Source organism: Pongo pygmaeus, chromosome 4, assembly GCF_028885625.2.
Source record: "Pongo pygmaeus isolate AG05252 chromosome 4, NHGRI_mPonPyg2-v2.0_pri, whole genome shotgun sequence".
In the NCBI taxonomy this organism is placed as follows: domain Eukaryota; kingdom Metazoa; phylum Chordata; class Mammalia; order Primates; family Hominidae; genus Pongo; species Pongo pygmaeus.
This window is the reverse complement of record NC_072377.2, coordinates 95,175,718-95,192,752: the sequence shown is the minus strand read 5'-3', so window position 1 is coordinate 95,192,752 and position 17,035 is coordinate 95,175,718. Positions and strand designations below refer to the sequence as shown.

The 17,035-nt window shown below is 42.1% G+C and overlaps 1 long non-coding RNA gene across 2 annotated transcripts; it reads left to right on the top strand.

The window, feature by feature from the left end:
• Positions 1 to 719: 719 nt before the first annotated feature.
• LOC129036843 (uncharacterized) lies at positions 720 to 13,362 on the top strand. 2 transcript variants are annotated; one of them, XR_008502664.2, is made up of 5 exons: positions 720 to 1,150; positions 1,448 to 1,585; positions 1,993 to 2,144; positions 2,809 to 2,927; positions 11,316 to 13,362. It is a non-coding gene; the product is annotated as an uncharacterized LOC129036843 (long non-coding RNA). The 2 variants fall into 2 exon arrangements; XR_010126418.1 differs by lacking the exon at positions 1,993 to 2,144.
• Positions 13,363 to 17,035: the final 3,673 nt, after the last annotated feature.

Below are 17,035 nucleotides of genomic sequence, written 5' to 3'. Positions count from 1 at the left end.
CAGCAGTTTGAGACCAGCCTGGCCAACATGGCAAAACTTCGTTTCTACTAAATATACAAATAGCCAGGTGTGGTGGCAGGCGTCTGTAATCCCAGGTACTCAGGAAGCTGAATCAAGAGAATTGCTTGAACCCAGGAGGCAGAGGTTGCATTGAGCCAAGATCATACCATTGTACTCCAGCCTGGGCAACAGAGTGAGACTCAGTCTCAGTAACAAAATCTAGGCTGGGCGTGGTAGCTCACGCCTGTAATCCCAGCACTTTGGGAGGCTGAGGTGGCCGGATCACCTGAGGTCAGGAGTTCAGGAGCAGCCTGGGCAACATGGTAAAACCCCGTCTCTACTAAAAATGCAAAAATTAGCTGGGTGTGGTGGCGTGCGCCTGTAGTCGCAGCTACTAGGGAGGCTGAGGCAGGAGCATCACTTGAACCCGGGAGGTGGAGGTTGCAGTAAGCCGAGATCACACCACTGCACTCCAGCCTGGCTACAGAGCGAGACTCCATCAAAAAAAAAAAAAAAAAAAGAAAAAGAAAAAACAAAAGAAAATCTATTGACAAGATCGACAAGAGTTCATTTTAAAGATCATTCTCCACACTTGGAGCATGGGATCATGCCTGTCAGCAATTTGGATCAGTCTCCAGATTAGTAACTGTGACTTGCCACCCTGGTTGATGGGCTGGCAGGAAGGAGCGTGTCATATCAGAGATTGCCACAGACACCCAGGGCAATGTGATTTGTCACTTAAAGAGGGAGGCAGATCAAGAGCATCTCATCCTCTGGCTGCTGAGTCATCCTGCTCTGGCAGTTATTTAAACAGAAGCCTCCAGGAGACATACAATCAACACTCCACTCAGACAATGCCCAGACCTCCAGAATGTCAAGCTCGGATTGCCTTAGACAGGTGCAATTTAAAAACAGCTTTCATCCTCTTTTCTCTCATATTGTCACACTATGGGTTCTGACTTCTGGCTCCTTTCCTCACAAGAAGCTCACCCAGCTGGAACTCTTATGGCACCTTGGCACCAGAGACCACAAATTCCTCTTTGAAGTTTTCTAACAGCAACAATGGTATTTCTGACTTGGCTTTCTTGTATTTCTCTCACGTTAACAAAATTGGTTGAGCATCTACCACGGGCTACATGCTGAGCTACAGGTAAGGTTTGGCTAAAGGATGAATAAGACCCACACCTTGTCTTCAGGAAGTTTGTCTAGCAGAAGTCTGTCACGTAATCAGGAAACCCCAGTACACAATGTGATAGCTCTAAGACAGGTATATACAAGATGATGTTCTGGACCTTAACTGTTTGGGGAGTACTACTGCCTTTGTCTAAAAGCCATCACCCTTTTTATATGCCATTTGGGAGGAACTGGGGGGACGTGGGAGGCTTCAAAGGGTTATGGGAAGACGGACATTTTAAAAGGGCTTTTCTTTTCTTTTTTTTTGAGACAGAGTTTCGCTCAGTTGCCCAGGCTGGAGTGCAGTGGCATGATCTTGGCTCACTGCAAGCTCCACCTCCCGGGTTCACACCATTCTCCTGCCTCAGCCTCCCGAGTAGCTGGGACTACAGGCGCCTGCCACCACGCCCAGGTAATTTTTTGCGTTTTTAGAGAGACGGGGTTTCACCGTGTTAGCCAGGATGGTCTCGATCTCCTGACCTCATGATCTGCCCTCCTTGGCCTCCCAAAGGGCTGGGATTACAGGCGTGAGCCACCATGCCCTGCCAAAGGCCTTTTCAAATCTAACGATGTATTCGCATTTCCACCTGTCTGCCAGCCCTTGCCCAGTTTGACCTGGGCACTCATTGCTGCTCTGGTGGTGAGTACTGCTGATGGTTCTTTTCCCTGCCCATCCTTGAGATGCTCCCTTCAATATGTCAAATGAGGACTCTCATTACATTTGGCTGTCATACATCAGCCACAACTGTCCTGCCCAGAAGAGCTGGCCTTGGCTTTAAAGCCTACATCCTGGCTGACCTTCTTTACTGCTTTATTAAGGAACCCAACTTGCTGTTTGGTATCACATGTGCTATACGTGCTGTTGATGAAACTGCTAAAGGAGCTGAATGTGACTGACATCTTTGGAAGGATGAGACTTAGCGTGCCTGTACAGTTGTGTCCAAATGCTGTCCTTATCTCCCAATGGAAAGGTATTGTAAATAAAGAGAAAGGTCAGAGGCTTATTTTAAACACTAAATATGAGCTAGGAGCTGTCCTAGACACTATGTAAAAGTTTTGTTTAGTTCTCACTGTAATGTTGGCCTTATGTTAGCATCCCATTTTTCAGACTGAGGAAATTATGGCTCAGAGAGGTTAAGAGACTTATTGAAGGTCACACAGCTCCACAAACTTTTGTGTAGATTGAATGTGTACATGGGTCTATGTGACTTTGAATCTTGTATTCTTTACATTATTGGAATATTTCACAGAAGGAAAATGACATATTAACATGGCAATAAGATTTCTGGTTCTAGTCTGATTATTGGTCTTCCAAGAGTGTTATGGGATGTATAGCCTGAGCTCTGAAGCTTTGTTCTGAAGCATGCTATCAATATGAACAAATTGGTATGGAAGGAAGCCACAAATTATATACTAAAATCTAGTTCATCAGAGGAAAATATAGTTCAATACATTTACATTCCCAGAACTGTTAATATTGAAGAATAAAACACACAGTGGGAAAGAGACGAAGAGAAAATACGCCTGTTTTTATGACTTGTTGATACCTGTGGGGTTTTTCCTTAAGCCTCACAACAATTTACAGCATTGCCAGCAGCATTCAGTACATTCAGAACAGGATCATTTCACCCACAGCTGAACTAGGGCCATGCCTGGGACAGACAGAGAATGGCCTTCCAGCAGACATGCCAAGAAGCAAGCCAGGGTCAGTGAGTGAAGAGGAGGGCAGGCCCATTTGAAGCAACACAGTTCATGTAAGTGTGATCTAACTGCTTTCACTGGAAATGGGTCAGACTCCAGTTGAGAGAACCAGGGGCCTGAATGACCCCAGCAAAATCACTGTGGCAATTCTTTCAATCACCTCTAAGAATATGGCCCTGTGACAACATAATGACGTTTGGATTAATGTCAGTCGGCTGTGTTTCCCCCTCCTTTCTTGCTTCCCCATAGTTGATTTGCCAAATTCTTTTTGTTTGCTTAAATACGCTAAACTAAACAGGATACATGATATGACAGTCCGTGATAAATTTACCACTGGGAATAGGGAAAAAGTATGGGATAAAGAAATAGGTCTTTTTCGCCTCTCACAGCTGTGATTCAGTTCTGACTCAAAAGGAAGTGTGCCACCTACTGAATCACAGAAACCACTTCCTGTGGCTGTTTGGTTTATTCTGGAGGAGCATCAGGCCAAGTGCTGCCCTGCCCTGACCCTGACTGGCTCTTCAGAGCCAAGGCATTCGCAGCTTGAGGTGGTTTGGCCTCAGACTCTTGAGAACATTGCATATTAAATTACAAGTGTTTCGTTTCCTAGCAAGGAGTCTTTAGCAACATGAAAACGAACGTGTGTTATTTGCAAACCAAGTGTATCATTACTGAACCTGAATATCCTTACTTTTTCATAAGGTACGTATTCCGGATGACCACTCTTAAGATCTGAATGTACACTGGTTCTGTTTTTCCTGAGGGGAACTTGGGCAGTCTGCAGGGTGGCATTTACCAGCTGAGGGACTTCAAGAGCACCCTTTAATCAGTGAAGCAGCACTCCACTTGTATTCACTCACTCAAAGTATTTTTGAGCATATACTTATTGCCATGTGCTGTGCTAGGTAGGGGTAGAGGGTACAGTGGTGAACAAGACCCCACAGCTCCTGACCTCATGGCTCATGTGTTCTATACCATAAGGGAATTATGCTGTGTCTCCCGGGGCAGGGGCCTTCCTCTGTTCACCATGCAAACCCAGCATCCAGTACCTGGCCTTGCATAAAGGAGGCTCTAAATCAAGCTTGTCCAACCCAAGGCCCATGGGCCACATGTGGCCCAGGATAGCTTTGAATGCAGCCAAACACAAATTTGTAAACTTCCTTAAAACATTATAAGATTTGTGTGTATGTGTTTTAGTCCATCAGCTGTTGTTAGTGTTAGTGTATTTTATGTGTGGCCCAAGACAATTCTATGTGGCCCAAGGAAGCCAAAGATTGAACACTCCTGCTCTAAATACTTGTTTGTTGAATAGATAGATGAAAAGAAAGAAGGAGGGAAGGAGGAAAGGAGGGCGGGAGGAAAGGAAGAAGGGAGGGAAGAAGAGAAGAAAGAAGCAGAGAAAGGAAGAGAAAAGAAATTACGGCCAGCGCGGTGGATCACACCTGTAATCCTAGCACTTTGGGAGGCCTAAGCGGGCTGATCACCCGAGGTCAGGAGTTCGTAAGCCAGCCTGCCCAACATGGTGAAACCCCATTTCTACTAAAAATACAAAAATCAGCAAGGCGTGGTGGTGCATGCCTGTAATCCTAGCTACCTGGGCGGCTGAGGCAGGAGAATCACTGGAACCTGAGAGGCGGAGGCTGCAGTGAGTTGAGATCATGCCACTGCACTCCAGTCTGGGCAACAGAGTGAGACTCTGTCTCAAAAAAAAAAAGAAAGAAAGAAAGAGAGAGAGAGAGAGAGAGAGAAAGAGAGAGAGAGAGAGAAAGAGAGAGAGAGAGAAAGAAAGAAAGAAGTTACCATTAGTTTTTTGTTGTATTTGCAAGCAGAGACAAAAGCACCAAGGTACTTGTTTCCTTCTGTAATTAGATTTTCAAATAGACTAAAAGTTTCTGCTCTTAGGTGGGTCTGGAGATTATCCAGTACCTCAGGACCTCAGGACACATGGGGTCTCCTGGTTGTTTTCTTTTCATTGTTGTTTTTTATTTTATTTTTATTTTTATTTTTTAACTTTAAAACAATTTTTTTGTAGATGAATATGCTTACATATGTTTGGGGTTTTTTTTTGAGACAGGGTCTTGCTCTGTTGCCCAGGCTGGAGAGCGGTGGTTTAATCACAGCTCACTGGAGCCTCGACCTCCCAAGGTAGGGACTGCAGGTGTGTACACTGGGGTGCACCACCACACCCAGCTAATTTTTAAATTTTTTTTTGTAGATATTGTCTCACTCTGTTGGCCAGACTGGTCTTGAAATCCTGGGCTCGAGCAATTCTCCTGCCTCGGCCTCTTAATGCGTTAGGATTACAGGTGTGAACACCGCACCCTGCCAGCATGTGGTCTCTTAACCAGAGGAGGCCTCTTCTGAACTAGGTAGAGGTCCTGAGAATTGATTCTGAGAGTAAAAGGCTCTCTGTTCTCCTCAGAATAGATTAGAAGCCCTAATGATAGAGCATCTATTATTCCTTTAGTGGTCCATGCCCAACAGATTCATCCAAGAATAGATGAAGATCTGTGTAATGTTGTGCAAGTAATCTAATCACCCCACCGAAGAGCTGTGACTTAAATTCTCCCAGCGTCGGCCCACCTGTTTTCATAAAGATCAATGTAACTTGTAAGTTTCCCCAGTCCTCCTCACCTATCATCATTTGACTAAGAAAACCCAGAAAACTAGGCTAGTTACGGTGGCCTATGCATACAATCCCAGCTCTTTGAGAGGCCAAGGTGGGTGGATTGCTTGAGTCCAGGAATTCGAGACCAGCCTGGGCAACAAAGGGAGACCCTGCCTATATCCCAGCTATGCAGGAGGCTGAGGCCAGAGGATTGCCTGAGCCTGGGAGGTTGAGGCTGCAGTGAGCCATGATTGCCCCACTACACTCCAGCCTGGATGACAGAGTGGGACCCTGCCTTAAAAATAATAATAATAGTAATAATAATTCATAAAGATACAGGAAACTAGATTATAATTGACGTTTTTGAAGTGAAATACTGTCTAGAATTGTGCTTGGCCAACAGTAAGCTTTTTGTAAGTAGAAGTCATTACTACTACTATTTCTTTCATTATTATTACCATCACTACTTTAAAAAAAAAACAAAAAAAACCCTGGACAACACACTGAAACCATTACTACTTCTACTACTATAACTTAGGTTGCACCTGATAAAGCCAGCAATTTTTCCAAGGTATGACAATGGCCTTATGTTTAATGATATAATTCTATGGCTCAGTGTATCTCAGCGTTTTTAAACCCTGCTCTTCTTTTGACAATTGTAAAAATCTTAAACTGACCTCCAGTTGAAATCCTCTGTCAAGAAGATATTGTCGGCCAGGGGTGGTGGCTCACACTTGTAATCCCAGCACTTTTGGAGGCGGAGGTGGGAGGATCACTTGAGGTTCGGAGTTCGAGACCAGCCTGGCCAACATAGTGAAACCCTATCTCTACTAAAAATACAAAAATTAGGCAGGCATGGTGGTGTGTGCCTGCAATCCCAGCTACTGAGGAGGCTGAGGCAGGAGAATTGCTTGAACCTGGCGGGGCAGAGGTTGCAGCAAGCCAAGATCACGCCACTGCACTCCAGCCTGGGAGAGACTATCTCAAAAAAAAAAAAAAAAAAGAAAGAAAGAAAGAAAGAAAAAGAAGAAATCCCAATCTCTTCTTTTATGTAGATTCTTCCTCACTTGAATAATACTTTTTTTCCCCAGTATCCTCCATATTATCCCAGAGTCAGCCCCTCTGTTTTTGTAAAGATCTATGTAACCTCCTCTAACTTTCCCAGTTCTCCTCACATGTCATATCATTTGGCTCAACAAAGGTCAGGAAGCTAGATTCTAATTGATATTTTGAGGCCGGGAGCAGTGGCTCATGCCTGTAATCACAGCACTTTGGGAGGCTGAGGCGGGCAGATCGCTGGAGGTCAGGAGTTCGAGACCAGCCTGGCCAACATGGTGAAACCTCGTCTCTACTAAAAATACAAAAAATTAGCCAGGCTTGGTGGCTTGTACCTGTAATCCCAGCTACTCGGGAGGCTGAGGCAGGAGAATCCCTTAAACCTGGGAGGAGGAGGTTGCAGTGAGCCGAGATTGCGCAATTGCACCCCAGCCTGGGTGACAGAGCAAAACTCCATCTCAAAAACAAACAAACAAACAAACCTGATATTTTCAAAATTGAGGCAATTATAACAGCTGTTTAGCCAAGAATTATGATAGCAATGATAGCAAGAAAATAAATTGGTTCACAAATGAGTCTCAGAAGCCCAATGATTTTTATTTTATTTTTATTTTTTGAACTTTTATTTTAGAATCAGGGGACACATGTGCAGGTTTGTTACCCAGGTATATTGCATGATGCTGAGGTTTGGAGTATGCATGAATCAAATCTGTCATCCAGGTAGTGAGTATGGTACCCAACAGATAGTTTTTTTAACACTTACTTCACTCCCTCCCCCAATCTTGTATTCCCCTGTGTCTACTGTTCCCATTTTTATGACCGTGCCAACAATAATTTTTTTCCTTTTTTCTTTAAATAGAGATGGGGGTCTCTATTTAAAGAGCTGCCCAAAGTGCTAGGATTACAGGTGTGATCCATTGCACCTGGCCCATGCCAACAATATTTTAAACCCTTATCTGCATGTACAAGTTTGCTACTGGTTTTGTTTGCTCAATAACACATCCCAAGCATCTATACCTGGCATATAGTACCAGCATGTAGTAGGTGCTTAATAAATATTTATTGAATAAATAAATTAGTTTGACATTAGTTTAACATTTCAAGTAAAACAAAATACCATTCAATTAATTCTCTTCTTCTACTTTTTTCTTTTAAGAGAGACAAATAGTCACACATACATCGGCAGAAGAGGATACAATTTCCTGTGTTTAAGTTTTTATGAGTTACTTTAGTTCAAATGTCACAGAAAATTATATTGAACTCTTGACCAATCTATCTATTTTTTCCATTGGAGTATTGACCCAAATAAGAAATAGCATCAAGGAAAAATTATTTTTTGGCAGAAAAATATTCTCTCTAAATTCTTGTGTGTTTTGTTTTGATTTTTTCCTTAGTGACTGGAGGCCAGTTTCAATCCACTGAAGCATAGATTCCAAATTTTCAATCTGGTTTTCTTGAGTAGTGACTGAATGCCAAAAATGAAGCAATGACACAACATCACCATCAAGACACTCCCCAGCACTCACACACATGCCAGAGTCCAACAGCAAGACACTCCCCAGCACGCACACACACGCCAGAGTCCAGGCCATATTCGGGTGGCTTGCAAGCTTCTTCCCCCTAGTATTTACTCTCAAAATAATGGTTTTTGTTTTGGTTTGGTTTGGTTTGTTTTTTTCCAAATACATTTCTTCCCTATATCTTTAACCAATTCTCATAAAATTTTGTCTAATACACTGGTCAGTGTATTCCAGACCCTAAAAGATAACATAAGGAAACTATCTATGACTAAAAGGTAATCAGGATCTTCTACTTATCCTTTTTTCCTTCCTTTTAAACTTTAATTTTAATACATTTAGGAGTGAAATGATGACAATAAATGCAAAGTAATTATTGAAGAAACAATAATTTTGTATTAGCTTACTGAAAAAAAAAAGATAACCAAATACATTTTGGCAGCCCCAAACGAGTCACATGTGTAATGCAGTGGGAGAGCAGTGTCCTGAAGGAAAATGTGGCCTGCTGGACAGCCAAGAGAACAGATATCCACTGCAAGTAATATGAGCTCTAAGTTTGGACCAGGCCCATGTCTGCTCTGAGACTTGGGGCAATTCACTTAATCAGAGCCTTAATCAGCTACAGACTAACAATATCCATACCCGCTACTCATTTCGTAAATCTCCTTTCTAAAGTTAACTCTATTCATTGTTCCATAATCCCATAAATTCTAGAATCTTTTCCTGTTATAGCCAAGTCGTCTATCATTGACAGAGATATTCACCTGGTTGTTTTGGCTTCTCTAATCCTCCTGGTGAGAACACCCCCAAGGGAGCTTTCAGTGGCATTTAAGGTCACTTGTGCTCTTGGGCCTAGAAACTGCCTTGATAGTGGTTTTAGCTCACATGAGGTGAGTCTTTATTATATGCCCAAACTCTTTATGCATTACTTCATTTAATTGTATACTAATCCTTTGTCATAGGTTATCAGAGTGTTTGACTATAAGTTACAGGAAGAAAAAAAACACAAACTCCAATTGACTAAAACAATGGGGCATTTTTTGACTCACATAACTGAGCGTCTAGAGAGAAGGCACCATCAGGTTTGGCTGATCAATCCTGTATCTCTGCCTTGTCTCCAGGTCCCCAGGTTCTGCCTCTGTCCTGACATCCAGTGTTGGATTCCTGTTCACATCAACTCCTCTCTGTAGGTTGGGCCATCAGACCCTACCTCCTTATTTATGTTGAGCAAAGGAGAGAGAATGCCTCTACAAACAATGAAAAAAGTGAAAAAAAAATCCTTCTCCTCCTTATAACTTTAGTTAGCTTAACTTTAGTCAGTTGCTTAGCTACTAAACAGTAGCTATTGGGAGGTGGGAAGGAACACTATTGTGTAATCAACTAAGGCTCATACAGAGGATTAGGGTTATCTGAATTGATTTGAATTAATTAGAATTTACTCTCAGAGCTGTGGCAATTCCTTGAATCACACTGATTGCTATAAAGTAGAAGAGGAATAGATTGAATTTTGGGGAGTCAACTACAATGTGTATTACAGGTAAATACTATGAATTTCCAATTCACAGATGAGAAAATTGAGGCATGTGGTGGGAGGGAGGTTATGTAATTTGCCCAATATCACAGTTGAACCTAGGCAAAGGCCTATCTCCAGGTCTAAACAATTCAGTGACCTCCTGTGTACATTTCTGTCTCCCTTTTTTTAGAGTAGGGGTCTCACTGTGTCACCCAGGCTGGATTGCAGTGGCTTGATCATGGAGATCATGGCTTTCTGTAGCCTTGAACTCCTGGACTCAAATGATCCTCCTGCCTCAGCTTCCTGAGTGTCTGGGACTACAGGCTTCACAACACACCTGGCTATCCCGTGCACATTTCTTGAGAGCTTATGATATATAAGAGAAACTCCAAAATAAGGGGAGGGTGTGCTAAGGGGAAGACCAAAGCACTATCAAGAGGTGTATTCAATCTTACCCCTTCCATTTACTAGTTGTGTGACTCTTTTGAAAATGGGAATAATAGGCCAGGTGTGGTGGCTCCTGCCTGTAATCCCAGCACTTTGGGAGGCCGAGGCAGGCAGATCACCTGAGGTTAGAAGTTCAAGACCAGCCTAGCCAACATGGCAAAACCCCATCTCTATTAAAAATACAAAAGTTAGCTGGGAATGGTGGCATGTGCCTATAGTTCCAGCTACTCAGGAGGATCACTTGAACCCGGAGGCAGAGGTTGCAGTGAGCCGAGATTGCGCTACTGCACTTCAGCCTGGGTGACAGCAAGACTCCATCTCAAAAAAAAAAAAAAAAAAAAAAAGAAAGAAAGAAAGAAAAGAAAAGAAAATGGGAATAATAAAACTTACTTACTGGAGCAGTAGCAAATATTACAATTTAGACCATGCAGAAGAATGTTTTTCAAAATGACATGACCTGGTAATATGATAGAAATGCAAATTCCTGTTACCGCACCAGACCCACCAAATAAGAAACTCTGGGGATGGGACCCAGGACTAAGTACTTCAACAAGCACTCCAGGTGATTCTAATGATTGTTAAAGTTTGAGAACCACTGGTCTAACACATTGCCTGGTACATAAGCTTTTATTTTGTTGTTATTGTTCTAAGGACAATGTGTGTATTGACTTCTGTTTCCAGGAGTTCATGACTTGGAGAACTAGGGAAAGGAAGACAAAAATTCTTTAATGCAGAACGATACTGATTGATAAATACCTGAATATAATACAGGTTAAATGTGCTTTGAAGATTTATAAAAGATTGAATTTATTTCCAGCAAGATGACTCTCAGAAGCCTTTATAGATTAGAGAAGAAATGGAAAGGGGAAAAAATAGTTATGAACTATAAAGCAGGGCAGACAAGTTTTCAATGGTTACTGCCAATGTGTATATAGAAAGTTAGCTTGACCGGGCAAAGTGGCTCATGCTTGTAATCCCAGCACTTTGGGAGGCCAAGGCGGGCAGATCACCTGAGATCAGGAGTTTGAGACCAGTCTGACCAACATGGTGAAACCCTATCTCTACTAAAAATACACAATTAGCCGAGCATGGTAGAGCACGCCTGTAATCCCAGCTACTCAGGAGGCTGAGGCAGGAGAATCGCTTGAACTCGGGAGGCAAAGCCTGCAGTGAGGTGAGATTGTGCCATTGCACTCCATCCTGGGCAACAAGAGCAAAACTCCATCTCCAGAAAAAAAAAAAAAGTTACCTTGAAATATATCAATACAAACAAATAAATTAGATATTTCATGTTGTACAGGAACAACCCATCAGAAGATGTCAGAAGATAAGGATTTTTGTCCCGATGCTACACTTACCAGCTGTCCCTCAGTGTTCTACTTCTTAAAATAAGAGAGGTTGGTCCTGATCCCTGGTTCTTAACCGGGGAAAATAAACTGGGGCCAGGGCATGTGCAGACTTAAAAATTATACAGGGCAATGTAGGCACGATCTGTTTAAGAAATACTGGACTAAATGGTCTCTAATCTGTGATTGTAGATTAAAGAATAATCAAGTGTTGGCCAGGCACAGTGGCTCACACCTGTAATTCTAGCACTTTGGGAGGCTGAGGTGTGTGGATCACATGAGGTCAGGAGTTCGAGACCAGCCTCGCCAATGTGGCAAAACCTCCTCTCTACTAAAAATACAGAAAATTAGCGGGGTGTGGTGGTGCATGTCTGTAGTCTCAGCTACTCGGGAGGCTAAGGCATGAGAATTGCTTGAACCTGGGAAGCAGAGGTTGCAGTGAGCCAAAATCACGCCACTGCGCTCCAGCCTGGGTGACAGAGTGAGACTGTCTCAAAAAAAAGAAAAAATAAATAATCAAATGTAAAGTTAACACATAAAGGAGACATGTAAATATTATTAAAATCTATATGACTATCTCTGCTTTTTAATTTTTTGCTCAATATCTGTATCTGAACACCTAATTAATGAAAGGAAAACATTTGTAATATGTAGCAACTAAAATGTCACCTTCTCTGTGGGGATCACAAAGTCCTTGGCAATCAGTACCATACCAGACAAGTGAGTATTGTCCTTCTCCTTTTCCAGATGGATAAACAGAGGCGACCCGAGGATAAAGGCCTTGCTCAGTGTCACACATTTCAGTCACTAAATAAGACACAATGGATGCCAGTATTCTCAACCCCTCACAATAAAGAGCCTTCAAGCTCTTGCAGTCAACAAGAACTTTTGGAATGATTTCACTGCCTGAAAAGGCAGATACATAGATGACATCCACAAATAGGAAGAAAATCAACCTGCACCTGAGTGTGTGGGCTCACTGACCCTAAGCAGTAGAGACAGAAGAAAAATAAAGTTTTAGCAAAGAAGGGTTCTGAAAGAAAGTAAATATAGCTCGTTATCAAGCGCTGTTTTTACACAGTAAAACAAGGGAAAAATTACTCTTCTTTAAGTAGTAATTCCTCTCTTGATTAAGTCACCTACTCATTCATTTAATAAATACATACTGATTGCTTTCTATGTGTTGAGCACTCTTCTCTGTATTGGAAATATAATAATGACCAAAGTTGACAATAGTAATAACAATAACAGCTAATATAGCAGGCACTAATAATTATTTGTTGAGTAAAATGTCAAAATTCAGTGTGAACAGCATTCTATTTGGGGCTGCATCCACTGACTATAACACAGCTAATCTATCTGAATTTTCAGCTTTGGGCCTCTCTAACAGAAGAAGCTGTTGTTGGGCCTGCCTCTGGTTGGCGATGCATCCACCGATGAGAATGAATTTATGATCGATCACTCTTCCTGTAAAGGCCGCTGGAACTGACAGCATTGTGATTTTCTTTTACTGTTAGTTTTAAATTACTAGAACCAACTCAATTACTAGAACGAACTTTACTTGTTTGTTTCCTACTTACCAAAATAGTAAAAACAACATGTAAAATCAAAGTAATGCCATCTTAATATTGTTTTGATGACAAAACAGTGTTCCTTTCAGTTGTGCTTCAAATGGAATAAGACGCAAACAGGCTTGGTATGGTGGCTCACCCCTGTAATCCCAGCCCTTTAGGAGGGTAAGGTGGAAGGACTGCTTGAGGCCATGAGTTTGAGACCAGCCTGCGCAACATAGCAAGACCGTGTCTCTACAAAAAATAAAACATTAGCCAAGTGTAGTGGTGTGTGCTTGTGGTCCCAGCTACTTTTGAGGCTGAGGAGGGAGAATCTCTTGAGCCCAGAAGGTCAAAGTTGCAGTGAGCTGTGATTGTGCCATTGCCCTCCATCTTGGACAACAGAGCAAGACCCTATGTCGAAAAATAAATAAATAAAAGACACAAATATATTTGAGATTAACTTTCAGTGGTAAATTTGTTCCATATATGATTTTTAAGGTTAAATGCTTTGGAAGCTTTAAAAACCATTTCAGCCCTTTTTAAATACCAACTTACACTGATGATGCTCTCAGATGTTAGGAAATCTTTTGAGCAGAAAATGGAAGTGGGGGTGTTGAGGCAGGGAGGAGAGTGATGCAATATTCCTTAGTGTCGTCCTGTGATTTCACAATTTGTTTTTCAATCTGTTTGGACTTTCAAAAGGGAAGACTCTCATATGTCAACAAGCCCGTGAACTGAAGCTTAAAACACTGGAAACAACAACTGTAGAGTTTCCAGTATATGTACATTTATGTATTCATGTTCCTTGATGGGAATGCTGGCTGGTGTGAATGTTCAATCTCCTGAGAAATGTAAATTTTTCTCTGACAGATTTATTAGCTTGCTGTATCTGAGCACATGAGCAAAAACACTGCCTAATAAAAAAATTTTCTCTCTCCTTCAAAGTCAAACTTGGAAGAAATGAAGGGAAATTGAGTTTTCTTTGCTTGGACAGTGTTCAACATTCTTGTAGTCAGTGTGCTCATGAAGATTACACACTTTTTTTTTTCTTTTTAGACAGAGCAGCTAGGACTACAGGCGTGCACCACCACACCCAGCTAATTTTTGTATTTTTAGTAGAAATGGGGTTTTAACTATGTTGGCCAAGCTTGTCTCAAACTCCTGACCTCAAGTGATCCACTGGGCAGCTCTTTCTTTTTTTTTTTTTTTTTTTAAGACAAAGTCTCACTCTGTCACCCAGGCTGGGGTGCACTGGTATGATCTCAGCTCACTGCAACCTCCGCCTCCTGGGTTCAAGCAATTCTCATGCCTTAGCCTCCCGAATAGCTGGAGCTACAGATGTGTGCCACCACGCCCAGCTAAGTTTTGTATTTTTAGTAGAGACGGGGTTTCGTTATGTTGTCCAGGCTGGTCTCAAACTCCTGACCTCAAGTGGTCTGCCCGCCTCGGCCTCCCAAAGTACTGGGATTACAGACGTGAGCCACCACGCCTGGCCATCTGGCAGTTCTTTATAGCAGTATGAAAATGGACTAATACACCCCATCTCTCCCAAAATAAAAAAAGTAGATAGGTGTGGTGGCACGCACCTGTAGTTCCAGCTGCTCAGGAGGCGGAGGTGGGGGGACAGCTTTATCCGGGCAGGCAGAAGTTGCAGTGAGCTGAGATTGGACCACTGCACTCCAACCTGGGTAACAGAACAACAGCCCATCTCAAAAAAAAAAAAAAAAAAAAATTAACTGGGGATTAGATTGAAAAGATATAAAAATAAAGCTATTAATCTCTTACAGTCCCAGATATAAAGTATATGATCTCATGTTATGAAAAGTTCAATATAATTATGAATAAGAAAAAAGATTATTGTTCTCTTATGTTCACCAGTCTGAGTATCTATGATGAGTACCTATGAGAATCTCTGTTGGTACTTACCAATTAGCCCACTCACTGTCTCCAAGATTCTGTATGTTTTCCACCTTCTGTTGAGAGTATTTCTGGTACAGTATATACATAGTTAAGTAATAATAGTCAAGGAGAAAAGAAAAGAAAGTTCTGACGTGGCATTAAGAATAGCAGCAATAAGACCGGGCGTGGTGGCTCACGCCTGTAATCCCAGCATTTTGGGAGGTCGAGGTGGGTGGATCGCCTGAGGTCAGGAGTTCAAGATCAGCCTGGCCAACATGGTGAAACCCCATCTCTACTAAAAATACAAAAATTAGCTGGGTATGGTGGCGCATGCCTGTAGTCCCAGCTACTCAGGAGGCTGAGGCAGGAGAATTGCTTGAACCTGGGAGGCTGAAGTTGCAGTGAGCCAAGATTTTGCCACTGCATTCCAGCCTGGGCAACAGAGTGAGACTCTTTCTCAAAAAAAAAAAAAAAAAAAAAAAAAGAAGAAGAAGAAGAATAGCAGCAATAAAATAGAGGAAATGACTGGCTTTGAGGCAGATTGTTTAAATAAAATATGCATGGTGGCTCACTCCTGAATGCCAGCACTTTGGGAGGCCAAGGTGGGTGGATCACTTGAGGCCAGGAGTTCAAGACCAGCCTGGCCAACATGGCAAAACCCTGTCTCTGCTAAAAAATACAAAAATTAACTGGGCGTAGTGGTATGTGCCTATAATCCCAGCTACTCGGGAGGCTGAGGCAGGAGAATCACTTGAACCAGAAAGGTGGAGGTTGCAGTGAGCCGAGATTGTGGCACTACACTCCAGCCTGGGCAACAGAGCAAGACTCTTTCCCAAAAATAAATAAATAGGCTGGGTGTGGTAGTTCACGCCTGTATTGCCAGCCCTCTGGGAGGCCAAGGAGGGCAAATCACTTGAGGTCAGGAGTTCAAGAGCAGCCTGAGCAACATGGTGAAACCCCGTCTCTACTACAAATACAAAACTTAGCCAGGCGTGGTGGCTCATGTCTGTAGTCCCCCCTGCTTGGGAGGCTGAGTCAAGAGAATCACTTGAACTTGGGAGATGGAAGTTACAGTGAGCTGAGATGGTGCCACTGCACTCCAGCCTGGGCAATAGAGTAAGACTCTGCCTCTGTTTTTTAAAAAAAGAAGAAAAGAAAAAAAAAGTACTGTATATTTCAAAATAGCTAAAAGAGAGGATTTTAAATATTTTTACCACAAAGAAAATGATAAATATTTGAGGTGATGTATATGCTAATTAGCCTGATTTGATCATTCATATGTGTGTGTGTGTGTGTGTGTGTGTGTGTCTGTATATATATGGAAACATCACACTTTTCTCCATAAATATATACCTGTACAATTATTATTTGGCAATTAAAAATTAAAAAACTGGCCAAGTGTGGTGGCTCACGCCTGTAATCCCAGCACTTTGAGAGGCCAAGGCAGGCAGATCACGAAGTCAGGAGATCGAGACCATCCTGGCTAACATGGTGAAACACCGTCTCTACTAAAAAATACAAAAAATTAGCCGGGCATGGTGGTGGGTGCCTGTAGTCCCAGCTACTCGGGAGGCTGAGGCAGGAGAATGGCGTGAACCCAGGAGGCGGAGCTTGCAGTGAGCCGAGATTGTACCACTACACTCCAGCCTGGGCAACAGAGCGAGATCCGTCTCAAAAAAAAATAAATAAATGAAAATAAATAAATAAATAAATAAATAAGTAAAAAACTATTTAAGTAAGTAAATTAGCCAACTAAATACAAAGTAATATAAATAGATTATACGGAAATAAAAGTCAAATTAAGTGTTTTATTGCCAGTTCCAGAAGCAAGCCTTTAAGACAATCTTTATTATTGTAGGACCCATAACTATGTATTCTCTCAATATTCTGAGATTTTTCTCATCTTTACTATACTACATTGTATTAATGGGTGCAACAAATATGTTTATTTACTTCAAGTCATAGTCAACTTTTCCATATAGATTAAGAATTATCCTTTTTTGTTTGTTTGTTTTTCTGGGACCAGGTCTTGCTCTGTCCCCAAGTCTGGCTAGCTCACTGCAGCCTGGAACTCCTGGGCTCAAGTGATCCTCCTGCCTCAGCCCCTAGAGTAGCTAGAACTATGCCCAATCCTCCTGCCTTGGTCTCCCTAAGTGCTGCAATTACAGGTATGAACCACAACACCGGACCTAGATTATGAATTATTCTTGTATACAGCTATG